The sequence below is a fragment of the Eschrichtius robustus genome, chromosome 5, assembly GCF_028021215.1.
Source record: "Eschrichtius robustus isolate mEscRob2 chromosome 5, mEscRob2.pri, whole genome shotgun sequence".
Taxonomy (NCBI): Eukaryota; Metazoa; Chordata; class Mammalia; order Artiodactyla; family Eschrichtiidae; genus Eschrichtius; species Eschrichtius robustus.
In genome coordinates this window covers 55,753,349-55,777,747 of record NC_090828.1, presented here as the reverse complement: position 1 = coordinate 55,777,747, position 24,399 = coordinate 55,753,349, and the positions used below count along the sequence as shown (strand labels likewise).

Here is a 24,399-nt window from a genome sequence, read left to right as displayed (position 1 = left end):
CACCAGAGTGAGAGCTGAACTCACATGCACTTAGGCGACTCCCAAGGGACAGAGTGGAGAACAGAAGAGAAAGCAGAAGATAGCTACCACCACTTCAAGACCAGGTAAAGGAAATGAGGCAGAGGAGGTACAACAGGGGAAGCTGAGGCAGGCGGTGAACCAGAGCAGTGCAGCAGGGAGTCAGGCGGCCAGGGGAAGAATTTGAGGGAGGAGGGGTGGTGGGCACTGTCAGCTGCTTCAGGGAGATTAAAAGGATGACTAGTAATATTCCATAGTTAGGGGATCAGTATTTATTGAAGCAAATGTTTTTGCTGTTGTTCAGTCAGATGGTCATCTAGGGAATACCTGGTCAGGCATGAGTAATAAAGCTGCCAGAGGAATAAAAGTCACTGGATTCGATAAGACTGTGAAGCTGAATAGCAAGAAAACGCGCCTGCAGCCGTGCATCCAGAATATTGGGCCAGCTATCTTATAACAATACAAAAATTGTCAGCAACCCTCTACAGTATATTTCCTTTTACTTTTTCTTTTCAAATTGTTTTGTTTTTCTGTTCTCTAGCACATTGTTTATAAAGTAGAAAGGAGAAGTTAGCAGTTTTACATATTTGGAGATTAAAACTCACGAAGGTTAAATGACTTGCTCAGAGCCCCACAGCTAGTTAATGGCTATTCTGGGGAGGCTGGGAAAGCTCAAAAGTCACCAGCAATCATCCTGCCCCCTACCGATCCTTTCCATTTTAGCAGGCTTTTCACAAAGCCCTGGACTTTAATCCTGCCACGTTACCTGGCTAAACTAAACTAAATTAAAACTACACTAAACTAAACTAAATGACTAAAACACAGATCTGTCCTGAGTTGAAGAATGTCAGGTAGGGACACCCTCTGTTAACCAGTTATCAGCAACCCAGCACATGTATATATGTATATATTTACATATATAAGTGAAGTAGTAACAATACTTACCCTCACTATGTGCAATGCTCTCTGATGTTTTCATTTACAAAATACACTGTTCAAGACAAGATTTCATATCGCAACTCGTGGGTCGTGACCCACAGTTTGGGAAACGCTGCCTGAGAGCCATCCTTGCCTGATCTGAATCATTGCACACACATATGATGGGCTGGCAGAACCTGCCTGCTCTGCCTCACAGTTGTTCTCTTAATCTGCCCTCTTCTCTCTAGCGCTGTCCTGTCTCTAGCTTAGTGGCAGATATCTTCCAAACTGTTAACAATAGGTGCACTTTCTCTCTTCGCTCAGTAGTGGATCCAAAGCTCTTCTTCTCTCCTTAAGGCCACCACCAAGCTCACCTTAGTCACACTCAGTTGGTAACTGGCTCCTCAGTCACACATAAAGTATTTGGCAGAAGCTCCAGCCTCTAAAATCCTAACCTAGCCTCTATCCCAGAGGCGTCCTCCTTCTGTCTAGGGCCAACCCCTTCTCATCTACACCGGACCTTTTGCCCACCCACTCTTTCCAAAGCTTGTTTACTCAGCTCTCCCTTCTCCTCGGACTCAGTCCCCTTGGCTCACTTCTCCCTCTTTATAAAATATCCTTTCAATTCAACTTCCCTTTAGAGATGAACATCTTAAAAGGTGGTTTTACCCTGATGTGACCAGGCCACTCATTTCCGTTTATTCTTTGCCCCAGTTTTGTTGCGCTTTCTCCCCACCATTCACCAAAAGCTTGCACTGAGATTATGACCTCCCTGCCAAATCCCAAGGCATATTTTGAATTATCAGTCCTTCTTGATTTCGAAGCCATAATGGATACAGCTTTGAATCTTTCTGGCTTCCTTCTCTCACTATTGTCTTCCGGTCTGGTCTCTCAGACCATCCCTTCTCTGGCTCTCCTTTTTATTTTTGCATATTCTTCATTATCAGGATTCTTTACCTAATTCTCTTCTAGTCTTGGTCTACAAGCATTTTTTTAAAAAATGATCTTTTCCATTTCCATGGCATCGCCTACCACTTTTACCTTAAAATTCCTAAATCTCTCTTCATAGCTCTGTTCAGCTACTATAGAAATCTAGTTTTGATGGATTTAGCTTTTACATCCTATGGCTAATATTGCTTTTATCTAAGTTAGAAAGACAAGCAAAAAGTGACAAATGTTACTTGCTTTCCTATGAGAATCTCGCTGACATCTCGCTGGACTAGTTCCAGCAGCCCACAGCGGAAAGCCACCACTCTATAGCCACCTCCTATATACATGGTTTTTCCCCCTTTCTCAGAGGTTCCTATCTTTTAGAATTTTCTCTTTGAATTGTCTGAGTGTTACCCACCAGCTCTGAAATAAGCTGCATGACCGGTACTGTCGTCCTTTTTCTTCATTTTATTCATAGGTAGGAACAGAAATACCCTGGTAGCCTTAAGTAATGAGACTTTGTAAAATATCAGTGTCTCTCTACCCCTCTTCCTCTCTTTTCCCTCTTCATGACCAGTCAATAAAGCATGTCCCTACCTGACACTCAACTCAGGACAGATCTGTGTTTTAGTCATTTAGTTTAGTTTAGTGTAGTTTTATTTATTTTATTTATTTATTTTTTTAAACATCTTTAGTGGAGTATAATTGCTTTACAATGGTGTGTTAGTTTCTGCTTTATAACAAAGTGAATCAGTTATACATATACATATGTTCCCATATCTCTCCCCTCTTGCATCTCCCTCCCTCCCACCCTCCCTATCCCACCCCCTAGGTGGTCACAAAGCACCGAGCTGATCTCCCTGTGCTATGCGTGTAGTTTTAATTTAGTTTAGTTTAGCCAGGTAACGTGGCAGGATTAAAGTCCAGGGCTTTGTGAAAAGCCTGCTAAAATGGAAAGGATCGGTAGGGGGCAGGATGATTGCTGGTGACTTTTGAGCTTTCCCAGCCTCCCCAGAATAGCCATTAACTAGCTGTGGGGCTCTGAGCAAGTCATTTAACCTTCGTGAGTTTTAATCTCCAAATATGTAAAACTGCTAACTTCTCCTTTCTACTTTATAAACAATGTGCTAGAGAAAAGAAAAACAAAACAATTTGAAAAGAAAAAGTAAAAGGAAATATACTGTAGAGGGTTGCTGACTATTTTTGTATTGTTATAAGACAGCCGGCCCAACAGCACAGCTGCTGTTTTGTGAGTTGCCTGAGGCCTTGCTAATGGATGGTTTGTCTCTACAGCAGTGTTTGTTGGAGCATGGTACACCTACCAAGCAGGTGGGCTTTCTTGCTATTCAGCTTCACAGTCTTATCAAATCCAGTGACTTTTATTCCTCTGGCAGCTTTATTACTCATGCCTGACCAGATATTCCCTAGATGACCATCTGACTGAACAACAGCAAAAACATTTGCTTCAATAAATACTGATCCCCTAAGTATGGAGTATTGTTAGTCATCCTTTTAATCTCCCTGAAGCAGCTGACAATGCCCACCATCCCTCCTTCCTGAAACTCCTCCCCTGGCTGCCTTGACTATGGGTTATAGGCAAAAAAGTTTGAAACCTACCACTTCAATGTGGAAGGCTGAGCAGAAGGTGACATCTTAAATCAAGATCAAGAATACAGATAAGGAGAAGTTTCAGGGCTTAACAATCAAGTATACCCTGAGATTCCTAATTCTCTCTTTGTTTCCTAATTCTCTCTTTGTTTCTCTAATGAGCTAATAGAAATCTAATTTGATGGCTTGAGCTTTTACATTCTATGACTAATGCACAATCAACTGTTTTGTCTAACTACTGGTCTAACTAGAATTCCTTTTTTAATTGTTTCGACCCATGGCACTTTATAAACTAATTTCTTGGGTTTTTTGGATCAGTTTTCTGCCTGGCTAAACTAAACTAAATTAAAACTACACTAAACTGAAACACAGAGATAATTATTAATAAAAAGAAGGCATTCATTCTGTGATTTAGAAAAATAATTCTGCTCTCATAATGATATTAGTTTGAATGATAAAATTTTGAGTTTTAAATGTTAGCCCAGTTTTCAGTATCTCTGATATCTACACAGGTCAATCCCAGTTTATTTAGTCTTTTGACAAAGAGATTTTTTAAAGAAATTCTTTTGAAGCAGAAAATTGACTCAGTGTAGTTTTTTCACTCTGTTACACATATTAAACTTTGATTTGGATGATGGAAAGAGGTGGAAAGAAATGGAGAGGTGTGAGGGAAAAGGCCAATAAGTTTATAAATTTCAAACTACAAAGAGACAAGAGAATATTACCAATCTTTCATTGTCAGAGAAATGAAGAATCTTATTCATGCCCCTGAAAACGAAGAATGGAGTTGCCAGTGTATGCCAAGAGTGATTCTCCTCTGAAATGGAGGTGAGTGATTCTAGATGAGACATGAGGGTGGTGTGACAGTGGCTGCAACACACACACACACATGCGCGCGCGCGCGCACACACACACACACACACACACACATACACACAGCAGAGTCTAGAGTTAAACCAGCCTGGGTTCCAACCCCAGCTCACTCACTTACTAACTGTGATCTTGGGCAAATCATTTAACCTCAGTAATTTAGTAGCCTCATCTGATAGTATCTTGAGATGATAAAAATAGACTTCTCAAGGTTGTTATTAGGTGGGAATAAGACAATTCCTGTAAAGTGCTCACAGGGAAATGCAGTAAGTACTAGTTCAATATTATGATTGCATTTTTTTTCCTAGGGATGCCATAACAAAGTACCATGAACCGGGTGGCTCAGAACAACAGAAATGTATTATCTCACAGTTCTGGAGTCAGCAGCCTCACATCAAGGTGTTTGAAGGGCCATAATCACGCTGAAACCTGTTGGGGAAGGAAGCTTCTGGTAGCCCTGCCATCCATTGGCTTGTGGCACCATAACTCTTATTTTCAAATGGTGCTCTCCCTGTGTCTCTCCACATAGTCTTTCCTCTGAGCATGTCGGTCTCTCTATCCAAATTTCCCCTTTTAATAAGGACACCAGTCATATGGGATTAGGGCCCACCCCAAAGACCTCATTTTTAAACAATTACCTCTGTAAAGACTCTATATCCAAATAAGGTCACATCCTGAGGTCCTGGAGGTTAAGACTGCAACCTATCTTTTTGAGGGGAACACAATTCAACCCGTAACAGTGATTCACTAAATTATCCTGCTAGAGATATTTTGCAAGAGATAAGTTAGTAAAGGACTTTAAAATTGTAGAATATCCTTCTCTAGTGATTCATTTTCTGTTTCTTTTTCTTTTTAAAAGAAGGAATACTTGATCTTTTTCATGTAATGACTTGTGTAGAAATTGAGTTTCCTGCTCTTAGCTGAGTCTGGAATGGCTGGGTGTGACTTCTCTGTCATCCTATGGTTTCCTGGTCTTGAGGAAAGGAGAACAGCCACAGGCCTATGCAGCCAGGCCTGCAGAATAACACACCACAGAAACAGAGCATATACCTCCACTCTAAATGGTTTGTTAATCACATAACAACCTCAATTGCACTCGTCACAACTGGAAGAGAATGGCTCTTCAATGGAATTTAAATGAGTATAAATTACATACTTATTAATCAAAATGAATCCTTCTCAGCCAAGTACTTTTTTGTCTTGTTAAATGTTTTTAATGAGTAATATGGACTTTTTGTTGTCCAGTTTTCTCTGCCATGACCCTGATTCTAAACCCACTTTCATCATGCAAAATGATACCCAAACATTAAACATTCATTTCTACTTCATATGCTTTACAAAATGCTTTACATATATTTTTGCCCCAAAACTGGACCATACTATGAAGGTTTGATCTCCTAACACTGCAGTCATGGGTATACCTATCAAAGGCTTTAAATTAATTAACATAAGAAATAAAAACAGGAATATCTGAGGACTGAATGCAGGCCAGTAGTGAATCCAGCACCTTTATTTTTTATTCACGGCTGTATTGATCCACATTTACTCAAATGCATTAATGACTTCCTCTAACAGAACTCTCATTTTAATTATAGTTTGTCATTACCTCAGTTTTCTCAAGTAGTTAATAACCTGAAAACGCATAATTACACTAACTCCAGATACATTTCTTAAAAACTGCTATTTTCAGATTTGGCCCCAGGTGACGGACTGCAGTCATTGCTAATTGGCAGTAGAAATGGATCAATGCCACAAGGTGGCACTATAAGCAATAGGCTACTGGTGCTTATTTTATTTATTTATTTATTTATTTTAACATCTTTACTGGAGTATAATTGCTTTACCATGTTGTGTTAGTTTCTGCTGTATAACAAAGTGAATCAGCTATATGTGTATATATATCCCCATATCCTCCCACGCTCCCTATCCCACCCCTCTAGGTGGTCACAAAGCACCAAGCTGATCTCCCTGTGCTATGTGGCTGCTTCCCACTAGCTATCTATTTTACATTTGGTAGTGTATATATGTCAATGTTATTCCCTCACTTCATCCCAGCTTCCCTTCCCCCTCCCCATGTCCTCAAGTCCATTCTCTGTGTCTGCGTCTTTATTCCTGTCCTGCCATTGTGTTCATCAGAACCATTTTTTTTTTTAGATTCCATATATATGTGATAGCATACAGTATTTTTTTTCTCATTCTGACTTACTTCACTCTGTATGACAGACTCTAGGTCCACCCACCTCACTACAAATAATTCAATTTCGTTTATTTTTATGGCTGAGTAATACTGCATTGTATATATGTGCCACATCTTCCTTATCCATTCATCTGTCGATGGACACTTAGGTTGCTTATATGTCCTGGCTATTGTAAATAGTGCCACAATGAACATTGTGGTACATGACTCTTCTTGAATAACGGTTTTCTCAGGGTATATGCCGAGTAGTGGCATTGCTGGGTCGTATGGTAGTTCTATTTTTAGTTTTTTAAGGAACTTCCATACTGTTCTCCATAGTGGCTGTAGCAACTTACATTCCCACCAAAAGTGCAAGAGGGTTCCCTTTTCTCCACACCCTCTCCAGCATTTATTGTTTGTAGATTTTTTGATGATGGCCATTCTGAGCGGTGTGAGGTGATACCTCATTATAGTTTTGACTTGCATTTCTCTAATGATTAGTGATGTTGAGCATCTTTTCATGTGTTTGTTGGCAATCTGTATACCTTCTTTAGAGAAATATCAGTTTAGGTCTTCTGCCCATTTTTGGATTGGGTTGTTTATTTTTTTGATATTGAGCTGCATGAGCTGCTTTTATATTTTACAGGTTAATCCTTTGTCAGTTGCTTCGTCTGCAAATACTTTCTCCCATTCTGAGGGTTGTCTTTTTGTCTTGTTTATGGTTTCCTTTCCTGAGCAAAAGCTTTTAAGTTTCATTAGGTCCCATTTGTTTATTTTTGTTTTTATTTCCATTTCTCTAGGAGGTGGGTCAAAAAGGATCTTGCTGTGATTTATGTCATAGAGTGTTCTGCCTGTATTTTCCTCTAAGAGTTTTATAGTCTCTAGCCTTACATTTAGGTATTTAATCCATTTTGAGTTTATTCTTGTATATGGTGTTAGGCAGCAATCTAATTTCATTCTTTTCCATGTAGCTGTCCAGTTTTCCCAGCACCATTTATTGAACAGGCTGTCTTTTCTCCATTATATATTCTTGCCTCCTTTATCAAAGATAAGGTGACCATATGTGTCTGGGTTTATCTCTGGGCTTTCTCTCCTGTGCCATTGATCTATATTTCTGGTTTTCTGCCAGTACCATACTGTCTTGATTACTGTAGCTTTGTAGTATAGTCTGGATTCAGGGAGTCTGATTCCTCCAACTCTGTGTTTCTTTCTCAAGATTGCTTTGGCTATTTGGGGTCTTTTGTGTTTCCATACAAGTTGTGAAATTTTTTGCTCTACTTCTGTGAAAAATGCCATTGGTAGTTTGATAGGGATTGCACTGAATCTGTAGATTGCTTTGGGTAGTAGAGTCATTTTCACAATGTTGATTCTTCCAATCCAAGAACATAGTATATCTCTCCATCTGCTTGGATCATCTTTAATTTCTTTCATCAGTGTCTTATAGTTTTCTGCATACAGGTCTTTTGTCTCTTTAGGTAGGTTTATTCCTAGGTATTTTAATCTTTTTGTTGCACTGGTAAATAGGAGTGTTTCCTTAATTTCTCTTCCAGATTTTTCATCATTAGTGTATAGGAATGCAAGAGATTTCTCTGCATTGATTTTGTATCCTGCTGCTTTACTAAATTCATTGATTAGCTCCAGTAGTTTTCTGGTAGCATCTTTAGTGTTTTCTACGTATAGTATCATGTCATCTTCAAACAGTGACAGTTTTACTTCTTCTCTTTCAATTTGGATGCCTTTTATTTCTTTTTATTCTCTGATTGCTGTGGCTAAAACTTCCAAAACTATGTTGAATAACAGTGGTGAGAGTGGGCAACCTTGTCTTGTTCCTGATCTTAGAGGAAATTGTTTCAGTTTTTCACCATTGAGAATGATGTTGGCTGTGGGTTTGTCATATATGGCCTTTATTATGTTGAGGTAGGTTCTCACTATGCCTACTTTCTGGAGAGTTTTTATCATAAATTGGTGTTGAATTTTGTTGAAAGCTTTTTCTGCATCTACTGAGATTATCATATGGTTTTTATCCTTCAATTTGATAATATGGTGTATCACACTGAATGATTTGTGTATGTTGAAGAATCCTTGCATTCCTGGGATAAACCCCACTTGATCATGGTGCATAATCCTTTTAATGTGCTCTTGGATTCTGTTTGCTAGCATTTTCTAGAGGATTTTTGCTTCTATGTTCATCAGTGATATTGGCCTGTAGTTTACTTTCTTTGTGACATCTTTGTCTGGTTTTGGGATCAGGGTGATGGTGGCCTCATAAAATGAGTTTGGGAGTGTTCCTCCCTCTGCTATATTTTGGAAGAGTTTGAGAAGGATAGCTGTTATCTCTTCTCTAAATGTTTGATAGAATTCGCTTGAGAAGCCATCTGGACCCAGGCTTTTGTTTTGGAAGATTTTTAATCACAGTTTCAATTTCAGTGCTTGTGATTGGTCTGTTTATATTTTCTATTTCTTCCTGGTTCAGTCTCAGAAGGTTGTGCTTTTCTAAGAATTTGTCCATGTCTTCCAGGTTGTCCATTTTATTGGCATGTAGTTACTTGTAGTATTCCCTCATGATTCTTTGTATTTCTGCAGTGTCAGTGGTTACTTCTCCTTTTTCAGTTCTAATTCTGTTGATTTGACTCTTCTCACTTTTTTTTTTTCTTGAAGAGTCTGGCTAATGGTTTATCAATTTTGTTTATCTTCGCAAAGAACCAGCTTTTAGTTTTATTGATCTTTGCTATCATTTCCTTCATTTCTTTTTCATCTATTTCTGATCTAATCTTTATGATTTCTTTCCTTCTGCTAACTTTGGGGTTTTTTTGTTCTTCTTTCTCTAACTGCTTTAGGAGTAAGGTTAGGTTGTTTTTCTTCCTTCTTGAGGTAGGATTGTATTGCTATAAACTTCCCTCTTAGAACTGCTTTTGCTGCACCCCATAGGTTTTGGGTCGTTGTGGTATCATTGTCATTTGTGTCTAGGTATTTTTTGATTTCCTCTTGGATTTCTTCACTGATCTTTTGGTTATTTGGTAGTGTATTGTTTAGCCTCCATGTGTTTGTATTTTTTACAGATTTTTTTCCTGTAATTGATAGCTAGTCTCACAGGGTTGTGGTCAGTAAAGATACTTGATAAGATTTCAATATTCTTAAATTTACCAAGGCTTGATTTGTGACCTAAGATATGATCTATCCTGGAGAATATTCCATGAGCACCTGAGAAGAAAGTGTATTCTGTGGTTTTTGGATGGAATATCGTAGAAATATTAATTAAGTGCATCTTGTTTAATGTATCATTTAGAGCTTGTGTTTCCTTATTTATTTTCATTTTGGATGATCTGTCCATTGGTGAAAGTGGGGTGTTACAGTCCCCTACTATGACAGTGTTCCTGTCGATTTCCCCTTTTATGGCTGTTAGCATTTGCCTTATGTATTGAGGTGTTCCTATGGGGTGCATAAATATTTACAATTGTTATACCTTCTTCTTGGATTGATCCTTTGATCATTATGTAGTGTCCTTCTTTGTCTCTTGTAATAGTCTTTATTTTAAAGTCTATTTTGTCTGATATGAGAATTGCTACTTCAGCTTTCTTTTGATTTCCATTTGCATGGAATATCTTTTTGCATCCCCCCACTTTCAGTCTGTATGTATCCCTAGGTCTGAAGTGGGTCTCTTGTACACAGCATATATATGGGTCTTGTTTTTGTATCCATTCAGCCAGTCCGTGTCTTTTGGTTGGCGCACTTAATCCATTTACATTTAAGGTAGTTATCGATATGTATGTTCCTATTACCATTTTCGTAATTGTTTTGGGTTTGTTATTGTAGGTCTTTTCCTTCCCTTGTGTTTCCTGCCTAAAGAAGTTCCTTTAGCATTTGTTGTAAAGCTGGTTTGGTGGTAGTGAATTCTCTTAGTTTTTGCTTGTCTGTAAAGGTTTTAATTTCTCTGTTGAATCTGAATGAGATCCTTGCTGGGTAGAGCAATCTTGGTTGTAAGTTTTTCTCTTGCATCATTTTCAATATGCCCTGCCACTCCCTTCTGGCTTGCAGAGTTTCTGCTTAAAGATCAGCTGTTAACCTTATGGGGATTCCCTTGTATGTTATTTGTTGCTTTTCCCTTCCTGCTTTTAATATATTTTCTTTGTATTTAATTTTTGATAGTTTGCTTAATATGTGTCTTGGCATTTTTCTCCTTGGATTTATCCTGTATGGGACTCTCTGCACTTCCTGGACTTGATTGACTATTTCCTTTCCCATATTAGGGAAGTTTTCAACTATAATCTCTTCGAATATTTTCTCAGAACTTTTCTTTTTCTCTTCTTCTTCTGGAACCCCTATAATTCAAATGTTGGTGCGTTTAATGTTGTCCCAGAGGTCTCTGAGACTGTCCTCAATTGTTTTCATTCTTTTTTCTTCATTCTGCTCTGCAGTAGTTATTTCCACTATTTTATCTTCCAGGTTACTCATCTGTTTTTCTGCCTCAGTTATTCTGCTATTGATTCCTTCTAGAGAATTTTTAATTTCATTGATTGTGTTGTTCATCATTGTTTGTTTCCTCTTTAGGTTTTCTAGGTCCCTGTTAAACGTTTCTTGTATTTTCTCCATTCTATTTCCAAGATTTTGGATCATCTTTACTATCATTGCTCTGAATTCTTTTTCAGGTAGACTGCCTATTTCCTCTTCATTTGTTTGCTCTGGTGGGTTTTTACCTTGCTCCTTCATCTGCTGCATATTCCTGTGTCTTCTCATTTTGTTTAACCTACTGTGTTTGGGGTCTCCTTTTCGCAGGCTGCAGGTTTGTAGTTCCCATTGTTTTTGGTGTCTGCCCCCAGTGGGTGAGGTTGGTTCAGTGGCTAGTGTAGGCTTCCTGGTGGAAGGGACTGGTGCCTGTGTTCTGGTTGATTAGGCTGGATCTTGTCTGTCTGGTGGGCAGGGCTATGTCTGGTGATGTGTTTTGGGGTGTCTGTGAACTTAGTATGATTTTTAGGCAGCCTCTCTGCTAATGGGTGTGGTTGTGTTCCTGTCTTGCTAGTTGTTTTTCATGGGGCATCCAGCACTGGAGCTTGCTGGCCATTGGGTGGAGCTGGGTCTTAGCTTTGAGACAGAGATCTCTGGGAGAGCTCACGCCAATTGACATTATGTGGGGACAGGAGGTCTCTGGTGGCCCAATGTCCTGAACTCAGCTCTCCCACCTCATAGGCTCAGGCCTGACACCAGGCCAGAGCACCAAGATCCTGTCAGCCACACAGCTCAGAAGAAAAGCGAGGAAAAATAGAAAGAAAAAAAAATTTTTTTAATAATAATAAAGAAAGAAAAGAAAAAAAATCATTAAAATAGAAAAATGTAAAAAAAAATTAAAAAAAGAAGAGAGCAACCAAACCAATAAACAAATCCACCAATGATAACAAGCGCTAAACACTAAACTAAGATAAACATAAAAATCAGAAACAAATCAGTCACAGACAGCAAACCCTAAGTCTACAGTTGCTCCCAAAGTCCACCACCACAATTTTGGGTTGACTTTTTGTCTATTCAGTTATTCCACAGATGCAGGGTACATCAAGTTGATTATGGGGGTTTAATCCACTGCTCCTGAGGCTGCTGGGAGAGATTTCCCTTTCTCTTCTTTGTTCGCACAGCTCCTGGGGTTCAGCTTTGGTTTTGGCCCCACCTCTGCATGTAGGTCACCCTCCGGCATCTGTTCCCACCCAGACAGGATGGGGATAAAGCAGCGGCTGATTAGGGGGCTCTTGCTCATTCAGCACGGGGAGAGGGAGGGGTAAGGTAGTTACAATTGGAATGTGGGGTGAGCCTGCGGTGGCAGAGGCCAGCATGACATCGCAACAGCCTGGGGTGCACCATGTGTTCTCCCAGGGAAGTTGTCCCTGGATCACAGGACCCCGGCAGTGGCGGGGTGCAAAGGCTTCTTGGGGGAGAGGGGGTGTGGACAGTGACCTGTGCTTGCACACAGGATTCTCAGTGGCTGCAGCAGCGTTAGCGTTTCATGTCCATCTCTGGGGTCTGAGCTGATAGCCACAGCTTGTGCCCGTCTCTGAAGCTCGTTTAGGTGACGTTCTGAATCCCCTCTCCTCATGCACCCTGAAAAATGGTCTTTTGCCTCTTAGGCAGGTCCAGGCTTTTTCCCGGACTCCCTCCCAGCTAGCTGTGGTGCACTAGTCCCCTTCAGGCTGTGTTCACGCAGCCAACCCCAGTCCTCTCCCTGGGATCTGACCTCTGAAGCCCGAGCCTCAGCTCCCAGCTCCCACCTGCCCCGGCAGGTGAGGAGAGAAGCCTCTCAGGCTGGTGAGTGCTGGTCGGCACCAATCCTCTGTGCGGGAATCTCTCCACTTTGTCCTCTGCATCCCTGTTGCTGCGCTCTCCTCTGTGGCTCTGAAGCTTCCCACCCCAGGGTCCCTGCCAGTGAAGGAGCTTCCTAATGTGTGGAAACTTCCTCCTTCACAGCTCCCTCCCAGAGGTGTAGGTTCCATCCTATTCTTTTTTTTTTTTTTTTTATAGTGAAAACTTTTATATTTAGAATTAGTCAGCTGGACTCAGTTTAGATGATCCCAATTTTGTTGGCAACATCCAAAGCATCATAGTCAGGAGCCAGTCGAACACATGCCTTCTTCTCTCCACCAGGCCTGATCAGGGTGTTGACCTTAGCCACGTCAGTGTCATAGAGCTTCTTCACAGCCTGTTTAATTTGGTGCTTGTTGGCCTTGACATCCACAATGAACACCAGTGTGTTGTTGTCTTCTATTTTCTTCATGGCTGACTCGGTGGTGAGGGGGAACTTGATGATGGCATAGTGGTCAAGCTTGTATCTCCTAGGGGCGCTCTTCCGAGGATATTTGGGCTGTCTCCTGAGCCGCAGTGTTTTGGGCCGTCGGAAGCTGGGTTACGTCCGGATCTTCTTTTTTTTGTGGCTGTGTATGCCTTTCAACACTGCTTTCTTGGCCTTCAAAGCCTTTGCTTTGGCTTCGGCTTTGGGAGGGGCAGGGACTTCCTTCTTTGCCTTCGGCGCCATCTTCATGAAAAGCCATCCTATTCTTTTGTCTCTGTTTTTCTTTTATTTCTTTTGCCCTACCCAGGTAGGTGGGGATTTTCTTTCCTTTTGGGAAGTCTGAGGTCTTCTGCCAGCATTCAGCAGGTGTTCTGTAGGAGTTGTTCCACATGTCGATGTATTTTTGATGCATTTGTGGGGAGGAAGGTGATCTCCACATCTTACTCCTCCACCATCTTGAAGGTTCCCCCTCTGGTGCTTATTTTAATTGGCACCTATTCTAAAAGCTGATCCAGTCCACGTGGTTCTAAAGAAAACTGGAAAACTCTGAGACTCAAATGAAGAATGTAGACAAGATTACATAAATAGAAAAAAAAAAGCAGCTATAATTATCATATCAAAAACACAATCCAGGTCTTCTACTACACATAAGAAGCTACTTTAAAGACTGCTCTTATTTACTGTAATGAATTAGTTACTTGAAAAATGAAACACAAATTCATGAGGGTTTTGTTACTTGATGGACTAAAGGAAACTTTTTCATATGTTATGCGTTTCTTAATTTTTTTTTATTTTGAAAGACATGGCACCAGTGAGTTTATAGTTGAACCAGAAGACAGACAGAAAACTAAGAATTAATAGTATACTAGTTATAGCCATAAGATAAATAAGTTTGGTCATCAAGTCTGTGTAATATGATTGTTTCAGTCAAGTAAGTAAGACAACTGGCATTGACAGCTTAGAAAGAGTGACCTTCCAGATCAAGAATTCTGAAGCTAATGATGGCCCATTATTAGGAGTACACGACAAAGTCAACCCCCAAAGTAGAACCAATTAATAAAATAAATTAGCAACATATCTTCTCTTTAATGCACTGGTACTCATATTTCTTTCTGTGAAATTCTGACTTCTACTTAGGCTATCAGTTACACCAAAATGACTATCTTTTGCTGTGCAAGTGTTGCAGGGCTTAGGAAAAGAAATGATTTACATAAAAATTTGAAATTTGCCAATTGCTGAAAAAGATCTACTATAATTTGAGAGTATCTTAATACTCTGCTGATTTTAGATTGGTGCTGAATGGAAGAGCTAAAAATGATGCATAGCAAAAATGCATGAAATTGCTTGCTCATCTAAACAGTTTGTAACAGCAGAGCACATGAAAAGTTAAACAGTCCATATAAAAAATCTAGAACTAAAGTTTTTCTCATGAAATCAATAGCATATTGCTGAAGGTATGTATGACTGGCATAAGTACACTTTTTAGAAATTTAGATATAGTTGACATATAACATTATATTAGCTTCAGGTGTACAACAGAATGATTCAATATTTATATATATTGCATGTACACTTTTTAAAAATTTGAGATATATATCATGTACAATATTATATGAGTTACAGGTGAACAACACAGTGATTCACAATTTTTAAAGGTTCTATTCCATTTATAGTTATTATAAAAATTAGCTATATTCCATGTTGTACAATATATCCTTGTAGCTTATTTATTTTATACATGATAGTTTGTACTTCTTAATCCCTTACCCTTATCTTGCCCCTCCCCACCTTTCCTCTCCCGGCTAGTAACCACTAGTTTGTTCTTTATATCTGTGAGTCTGTTTCCTTTTTATTATATTCACTAGTTTGTTTTATTTTTTTTAGATTTCACATATAAGTGATATCATACAGTATTTGTCTTTCTCTGTCTGACTTATTTCACTAAGCATAATACCCTCCAGGTCCATCTGTGTTACTGCAAATGGCAAAATTTGCATGGACACTTTTAATTGAGCCAAAGTAAATCCAGAAAGGAGACAAACATAGTTTATACCAGTGCTTCCTTTGAGCATTTTCAAATTATGAGGTTTTATTTCTTATGCTTTTATTCTTGATTCTGCATTAATTTGCACCTACTTATATGTTTCAGTCCCCAATTAAATCAAAAGCTTCTTGGACTCAGTAATATACCTCCTAATTTTTAAGTCCCTCACAGTCATAATAACAATAATATAATAAAGGCTGCCATTTGTTAAGTTCTTATTAGATGCTAGGTATTGTGATAAGTAGGTATCATTGCACATTAACCTCGCCAAAAAATCTCAAGAGATTAGTCCTAACGCACTGTCTGTTAATAAAGAGGAAACAAAGGTACAAGTTAATTTGCCAAGTTTACACAACTACTGAGTAGCAGAACCCAGTTTAGAATCCAAGAAACTTTATGCCAAATCCCCTGGCTTGCCTCATAGAGTGGAGGTAGAGGCATGGTGGTTAATGGCACATTGCCTGAGGTCTCTCTGGCTCCCAAGCTGACTGGTTTTATGGTCTTGGTGTATTACTCAGGCATTCTGTGTCTCAAGTTAGTTATTATACCACCTGGCAGTTCATAAAGCAGAAGTTCAAAACCTCTCACTAAGAACCTTCCAATTTCTCTCAGGTACCTCCGAACAAATAAACCCTTTTGTGAAACATTCTCCAGCTGCTTTAATAGGCGAGTAAATCAACTGGCATTTGATAGAACTGAAATAAGGTGTATATCTGATTTCCAGTAGTGGTCCTCAATGGCTTCTGACAGGTTACACTGTGCTGTGACTACTAGCATTTCAGGCTACTGCAATTAAAATAGCGCTTGCTTTCTCCAACAAATCTACTACATGTCTACATGTCAAGCAGGGTTGGCAATTGAAATGAAGAGTGTAGATGAATAGTAAACCTTTTTGGGAAAATGATAATTTGGAGTACTACTGAATTTGAACATTACTAAACCTGACTGAAGGATTGCCATGGTTTACCTTCAGTTTTATTTAATTTAATCGGTGTGTGGCTTTCATTTACCAAATATCCATACCCTTCTGGGAGTACTGGGAAATCTGTGATTTGAGCTAAAATGACATAAATCAGGGAACACAGAAGCATAAGAGAGGTTCCTATAATTTTCTGGTGACTCATTTAAGCCAAAACAATCAATAAGGAATAATGTTCTCTTCTTACTTTCAAAGGCATTTGGGGCATTCAGCCAACATATACAGAGAAATTCATTAATCCCTTAATCAGTGGCATAGGAGGCAACACATTGTAGAAAGAACTCTGAACTCAATCTTAAGAAATGTTGAGTTTAAATCAAGCTCTGCTACTAATCAGCTGTGTCTCACTAGGCAAATCACTTCTCCTATCTGACTCAGTTTCCTGCTCTGTAAAGTAAGAGGATTTCTGTTCTTGAACTTTAAAGTTTTAAGAATTGGTACAGTGTAAAAACAAAAATATTTATCTAGGTGGGAACCCAGGAGTTTTATAAAATGCTACATGAAGAGCCAGAGTAAGGCCCAGGTGCTTATATTTGCTTCTTTAAAGTTGACACATCAAGACACTGCTTTGGGAAAGATCCCTGGTGTTCTCCTTACTTGCTGCAAGTAATAAATCCTTCCTTCTTCCACAAAAAAATAAAAAATAAAGTTGAGACATTATGTTGGAAAAAGGAGTAGTTACCCTAAAAAACATAAGCCAAAGTGACCTTAGACAAAAACCTTTCGCTCTAGTGCAAGTTTTCTCAAACAAGAGGCTGCCAAACTATTTCAACTATCAAGGAAAATATAAAAAGAGAAAAAGACACCCTGACTTTCAGTGTCCTTTTTTTTTTTTTGGTCCAAAACTAGAGTAAGATTAACCCCACCCTATTGCATGCAACTACAGGCATGGAAAGGAATAAAAGATAATAGCACTGAACTATCATGTCCCTGGGAGTAAGAACACACCTGTTATCATCTTCCGTGTTGAGACATTCAGGGAAGTGGGGTCCCAGGCCCTACTATCAGTCTAATACACTCTTGACTCCCTTCCCCTCTTCTCAGCTATGTCTTTCCCTCTTGCTGCAGTGTCAGCCTGGGGGAGCCATGTACCTGGACAGAGCAGAGGACAAGCAGGAGCATCTCTGGCAGTGGGATCAGAGCCTTTTCACAGCCCCGTGCGCTTGCTCTGCCCACTACAGACCCTGTTTCATGAGTGGGATGGACGCTCTGTGTTCTCTCTTAGAACCGTATGGAGAGTGTTAAGGAGCTGGTTCCAATCCCAACTTACTGCTTACCAGTTGTGTGTCTTACTTTCTGGGTTTGGTTTCCTCTTCTTAAAAATGGGGATTATAATACCTCACTAAATTACTCTACCATGCGTGCTACAGCTGCAGCAATTAATGAAGAAAAATATGGAGACCTGATATAATATGGACACTTGAGAAATGTCTGAGCTGTGGGCCCACGTCTGCACAATGTCTGGCAGCCTGGATTTGCCAGAAGTCCATTTACATTAGACACGGAGGAGTCTCCCTGGAAATAATTCCTCTTAAGGGAAGAGAAAGGCAGACCTATACGCTTAGCCCTGTAACAACGCCTCGATCGTCAGAGGGAAGGGAGTGACTAGTAGGATATCCTGTTTGTTGACATTCATAACCGTGGCTGACCTGGCCTCCAGATGCTTATGTTTGATTCCTAAAAACAAAGAAAGATACGAGTAGAACCTGTAAAGAGCTGGTTACATTTAGGGGATGAAAGGTAATGGTGGTTTCCAGCCATGATGGAGTGTCCAGCAGGAGACAGCCCAGCTGTCATCATCTAAGGCATGCCACCTTCATGAGGCTTAGACCAACAGATGCCCAGAAAATAAGGAAAATTATTTTATTTTAAGGAAAATAAAAAGAGTTGTTTATGAGTACATGTCAAATGTCACCCTGGGACTTCCCAGAAGTAGGTAGAAAGGTCTGAGGAACTGAAGACACCACAGTATCAAAGGTGGTTGAAAGGTAGAAAAATATGTTACAACAGAAGCTCTCTTAATGACCTCCACTTAAGTAATCTGCAGTATAAATTGATGACCTCTGTAAAACATAGCGACATATCTAAAGCATGCTGAAAGGTTTAGCTAGGAGACTAATACTCTTGCATACACCTGGCCCTACTAGCTGAGCGTTTTTGCTTACCCAAGTGTCAACTGTATTTGTTTCCAAGCCTGTTTATGTCAGTTGTAGTTGTTCTTATAAGTTCAGATATGTTTTTTTTATTACATAAACCAAACAATATGAAAAAAAGAAAATCTTTTTTTTCCCTAGGAAAATTAAGTTGAAATCCAGAGAGTTTGATAAAATTGTGTCATCAAAAAGGAAAAACTCTCAAGTTAGATCTAGGTAAGACAATCATAAAAAGCTGAAGAAAAATCAAAAAAGCCTAGAATGATTCTAGATTTCTTTACAAGTACCTTTTAACTCTAGCTCCATTTTAAATCAAACTAAATTATCAACCACAGATAATGCATTATGGGTGTGGTTTATGTAAGGAAAACAAAGTGATTCTCTAGTTAATGGATCCTCAATCGAAGAAACCACTTGCCTGACAATAAAAAATTGTCTGACGGATGTACATTAATATTTTAATTAAAATAACATGTTTAAGATGTATATGTGTTGCTTTGAAATAATTTGCTATTTTAATGAATTTGGAGCCTACCTAACCAATTACCAGACCTGATCACATCAGATAAGAAGCCTTCTTCTATATTATTGTGACCCTCTTTCAACCTAACTTAGTATAGTCATATCTATCAGGTTTTACAGAGTATGCAATAACCCTAAAATTACATCTATTTTACTCAAAGAACTGTATTTAGATAACTGACTCAAATCCTGGAAATTGAAATGTTAACTCTAAAGATTGCATACAGTACTTAGTGTCCAGTTTTTCTCAGCAAACATTCCTGACTACATCCTTCTGGGTATTTTTACAAACAGAGGCAGATTCACCCACTGATGTCTGCTTACATAGTAAAACTTCATAGTAAAATTTCAGGGATTCCATGAAGATCCTCTGTCCCTCAAATATACCCCCACTAGCTTGCAGATGTCTACAGGGCTACAGTTGATACTGTTTTCCTTATTGCTTTCTGAGAGCAGCTTTTCCTACAGTCAGAATTGAGGGCCAGAGGACCCTCTAACACGTATAGAGGGGAAGAGGGCAAAGGGCAAAGAGCAAAGGACCCCAGAATGTCAATTATATAGTCCAAGTTTCCTAATCTTCTCTAATGCTTGATAAAATCAACTATTTTCCCAAGCATTTGACTATCATGGAAAACTACTAATTGACACCTTACAGAATCACTATTCTGAGGAACATCATTAGTGAAATGTTTGTTTTTTGAACCACGTCTTCCTCATCTCTAAGTGGAAGCAATGGTACATACCAAACTGCACAGTCATGTAAAATAAGGATGCTACAGACAGAGTTGTCTAATACAGTAAGCCACTCCACAAATGTTAGTTTCATGTCCCTGCATGAGTTATTTTTTTCTCTTCAGAAATAAATAGATGCTTTATTAAACTTCCAGATGAGTAGAAAATAGGCCATTGTCTCTAAGAATGATTTTGTTTAGAGACAAATATTCTGTGTGTGACTACTGCATTAAAAACATGGTGGCTATAGGAAATAGATGAAGATGCGGTACATATATACAATGGAATATTACTCAGCCATAAAAAAAGAAAAATTAATACCATTTGCAGCAACATGGATGGACCTAGAGATTGCCATACTGAGTGAAGTAAGTCAGACACAGAAAGACAAATATCATATGATATCCCTTATACGTGGAATCTAAAAAAAAGAATACAAATGAGCTTATTTACAAAACAGAAGTAGAGTCACAGATGTAGAAAACAAACTTATGGTTACCAGGGGATAAGGAGAGAGAGAGATAAATTGGGAGATTGGGACTGACATATACACACTACTATACATAAAATAGATAACTAATAAGAACCTGCTGTATAGCACAGGGAGCTCTACTTAATACTCTGTAGTGGCCTATAAGGGAAAAGAATCTAAAAACAAAAAAGAGTGGATATATGTATATGTATAACTGATTCTCTTTGCTGTACACCTGAAACTAACACAACATTGTAAATCAACTATACTCCAATAAAAATTTTTTTAAAATTAAAAAAAATGGTGTCTACTCTCTTCTTAAGGAATTTTAAAAACAGAAGAAATTTCTCTGTTGTGTTTTAATTTTTGTCATTTAATTTTTGTCTCTGTTATGTTTTAATTTTTTATGTTTTGCTTAATATTTTGCGTTATAGCAAAAAGAACCAAGCAATATTGTCCTACTAGCTTTCCAATGGCTCTGAAACATTCCTCAGAATTAAAGCTTTCTCCTCCATTGTCACAGTCCATCCAGTAAAAGCTGACCAGCTGTGTAAAATGAAAGTCAGTGAGAAGAGTGACTGCGAACATAACTTCCAGGGAGTTAAGTGTGAGAAGTCACTGGGTGCCACCACCACTGCCGCACACCAAATCTTGTGAAGCAATGTTTTCTTGTCTCTTCTAAGTTCTGTGAGAATCTTGACTCTAAAGCTGTAACTAATGAAAGCAACCCATGTCTGGGTCCACAAACAAACATTCACCGTGAGCCTTCAGGAATTTGAGAATGTCACCTATACCCAGACTGAGCCTTCGGGGGTCACCTCTCGATGCTTCTACGGCTCTACCTGACCCTGTGACAGGCACAAATAAGAAACTCTCAGATCCGCCCTGTGCAGCTTCTCGAAGAAAGTGTTCGCTTCTACCGCAGAGAAGGAGTGCATGCTATCATCATCCTCCTTGGAACTTCAGTGGTTTCCTTAAATTTAATATTGTGAGATGCCATAAACAAAATTCATCCATTCTGCTATTCCTTTCTAAACTGTGCAGATTTAAGCAAATCCCTCTCTACCTTTATATTTCCAGACTAAAGAGCTGGACCAGCTTCCTGGGCATGCAACCTGTACAGTCACACAGTACCCTGTGCTTCAAAGTGTCCTGAGCTTGCTTTAATGCTCTCCTGTGACAGGCTTAAAATTCTTAATAATTTTTGAACAAGGAGCCCAGCATTTTCATTTTGCACTGGGCCCTACAAATTATGCAGCCAGCCCTGCCACAGAGTCTGAATTGTCTAGGTCTATTCTCATGTGAAAGCCCATTTTCTCTTCACTGTCTGTGTCTCTGCGATTAAGTCAAGAATTAGTGTGCTTTTAAGTCAGAAGGACAATGGAACCAAGGTCCACAGACAGCAGCTGTGGAAAGCCTGTTCCCTCAACTAGTGTATGGGCAACAAGAGATATACATTGAAATTACAGCCTCTGAAACTTTCTTGGCATCTTCTGTAGCCCCCTTATTTTTTCCTTGCTCAAAACTAACCAGAATCTTCCAGGTGCACCAAGGTTACTTGTGTTATACTTAAAAATGTATCGCTTCTGCTTGCAAAATTTCAGTACGATATCTCAACTAGATCGGCAAAAGAGGTCTGTCTACTAACTGAGCTCAAAGCGCCCTGCAAACACACTGAACTTTTTGGTGACTTCAGAGTCTGACTCAGTTATTTTGCACAGAGTTCTTTTAAGTGGTCCTCAAAACCCATCATACAGTCTAAAACAATTGATAGCTTTAGTGTCTCTCTTATGTCAGAAAATACATAAGAATAACAATGTGAGCAATTCACTCTGCTTTAAGAAAGATAAGCAGTTCACTAGAGAATGCTGTTTTCCTAAAGCAGTATCGATTTTTGATGTGGTTATGAGGAAAAACTATTAGTCACAGCACACAATGAATGAAGTTTAGAGGAACACTCTGCCCAGGCCTAAATCTTCCTATCACACCAGAGGCGAGTTACAAATAAGAAAGGAAATGAAGGCCCATTTCCTCTGTTTTACAGAGGAAATTTTTCTGTGAATTTCTTTACGCAGAAACTGGGAATTTATGCCATTTACACAGGGGGAAAATGGATCCACTAACTTATCCACTGGGGCCAAAATCCTAATAGTTATACTTATGCCTTGGCAGGGTTCTTCTTTATAGTTGATGAATTTCTCCACTTTGAGAGAGAGCAGTTTTCTTGGTTGGTAGGTCACAAACTGTTTATCTCCTTGAATAGTGTTATTTGTTTTGTGCATTCTCAGTGAGTCACCGCCCCTGGTCCTAAATTCCTTCCACCTGAGACTTGGAAGCATCTATCTAAATACCAGGAGTCCAATGGAATCCTCCAGTCTCACCCTATGCCAGAGACATGGGGTGGATCAATGACATATTCTGGTCAAGACTGAATGTAGTCAGATCACCATCACATCCTAGCAGCTAGAGATCCTTACATTTCCCAAAATCTACATTAAAAAACAAAACAAAGAATCCTCTCAACATCTCTGCAAGAACCAAGATGGCGGAGTAGAAGGACGTGCTCTCACTACCTCTTGTGAGAACACCAGAATCACAACTAGCTGCTGAACAATCATCGACAGGAAGACACTGGAATTCACCAAAAAAGATACCCCACACCCAAAGACAAAGGAGAAGCCACAATGAGACGGTAGAAGGGGTGCAATCAAACTAAAATCAAATCCCATAACTGCTAGGTGGTTGACTCACAGACTGGAGAACACTTATACGACAGAAGTCCACCCACTGGAGTGAAGGTTCTGAGCCCCACGTCAGGCTTCCCAACCTGGGGGTCCGGCAACGGGAGGAGGAATTCCTAGAGAATCAGACTTTGAAGGCTAGTGGGATTTGATTGCAGGACTTTGACAGGACTGGAGGAAACAGAGACTCCACTCTTGGAGGGCACACACAAAGCAGTGTGCACATCGGGACCCAGGGGAAGGAGCAGTGACTGCAGGGGAGACTGAACCAGACCTACCTGCTAGTGTTGGAGGGTCTCCTGCAGAGGCGGGAGGCAGCTGTGGCTCACCGCGGGGACAAGGACGCTGGCAGCAGAAGTTCTGGGAAGTACTCCTTGGCGTGAGCCCTCCCAGAGTCTGCCATTAGCCCCACCAAAGAGCCCAGGTAGGCTCCAGTGTTGCATTGCCTCAGGCCAAACAACCAACAGGGAAGGAACCCAGCCCCACCCATCAACAGTCAAGCGGATTAAAGTTTTACTGAGCTCTGCCCACCAGAGCAACAGTCAGCTCTACCCACCACCAGTCCCTCCCATCAGGAAGCTTGCACAAGCCTCTTAGATAGCTTCATCCACCAGGCGGCAGACAGCAGAAGCAAGAAGAACTACAATCCTGCAGCCTGTGGAACAAAAACCACATTCACAGAAAGATAGACAAGATGAAAAGGCAGAGGGCTATGTACCAGATGAAGGAACAAGACAAAACCTCAGAAAAACAACTAAATCAAGTGGAGATAGGCAACATTCCAGAAAAAGAATTCAGAATAATGATAGTGAAGATGATCCAGGAACTCGGAAAAAGAATGGAGGCAAAGATCAAGAAGATGCAAGAAATGTTTAACAAAGACCTAGAAGAATTAAAGAACAAACAAAGAGAGATGAACAATACAATAACTGAAATGAAAACTACACTACAAGGAATCAATAGCAGAATAACTGAGACAGAAGAATGGATAAGTGACCTGGAAGACAGAATGGTGGAATTCACTGCTGAGGAACAGAATAAAGAAAAAAGAATGAAAAGAAATGAGGATAGCCTAAGAGACCTCTGGGACAACATTAAACGCAACAACATTCGCATTATAGGGATCCCAGAAGGAGAAGAGAGAAAGAAAGGACCAGAGAAAATATTTGAAGAGATTATAGTCGAAAACTTCCCGAACATGGGAAAGGAAATAGCCACCCACCTCCAGGAAGCACAGAGAGTCCCGTACAGGATAAACCCCAGGAGAAACACGCCGAGACAAATAATAATCAAACTGGCAAAACTTAAAGACAAAGAAAAATTATTGAAAGCAGTAAGGGAAAAACGACAAATAACATACAAGGGAACTCCCATAAGGTTAACAGCTGATTTCTCAGCACAAACTCTACAAGCCAGAAGGGAGTGGCATGATATACTTAAAGTGATGAAAGGGAAGAACCTACAACC

At 39.7% G+C, this 24,399-nt stretch overlaps 1 protein-coding gene and 1 pseudogene across 2 annotated transcripts in view; both read right to left on the bottom strand.

Annotated features, from left to right (window-relative positions):
* The window catches only part of PDE11A (phosphodiesterase 11A), a 464,603-nt gene that overhangs the window by 321,458 nt on the left and 118,746 nt on the right, over positions 1 to 24,399 (bottom strand). The window lies entirely within an intron of this gene.
* Positions 13,009 to 13,538, bottom strand: LOC137764844 (large ribosomal subunit protein uL23 pseudogene; annotated as a pseudogene).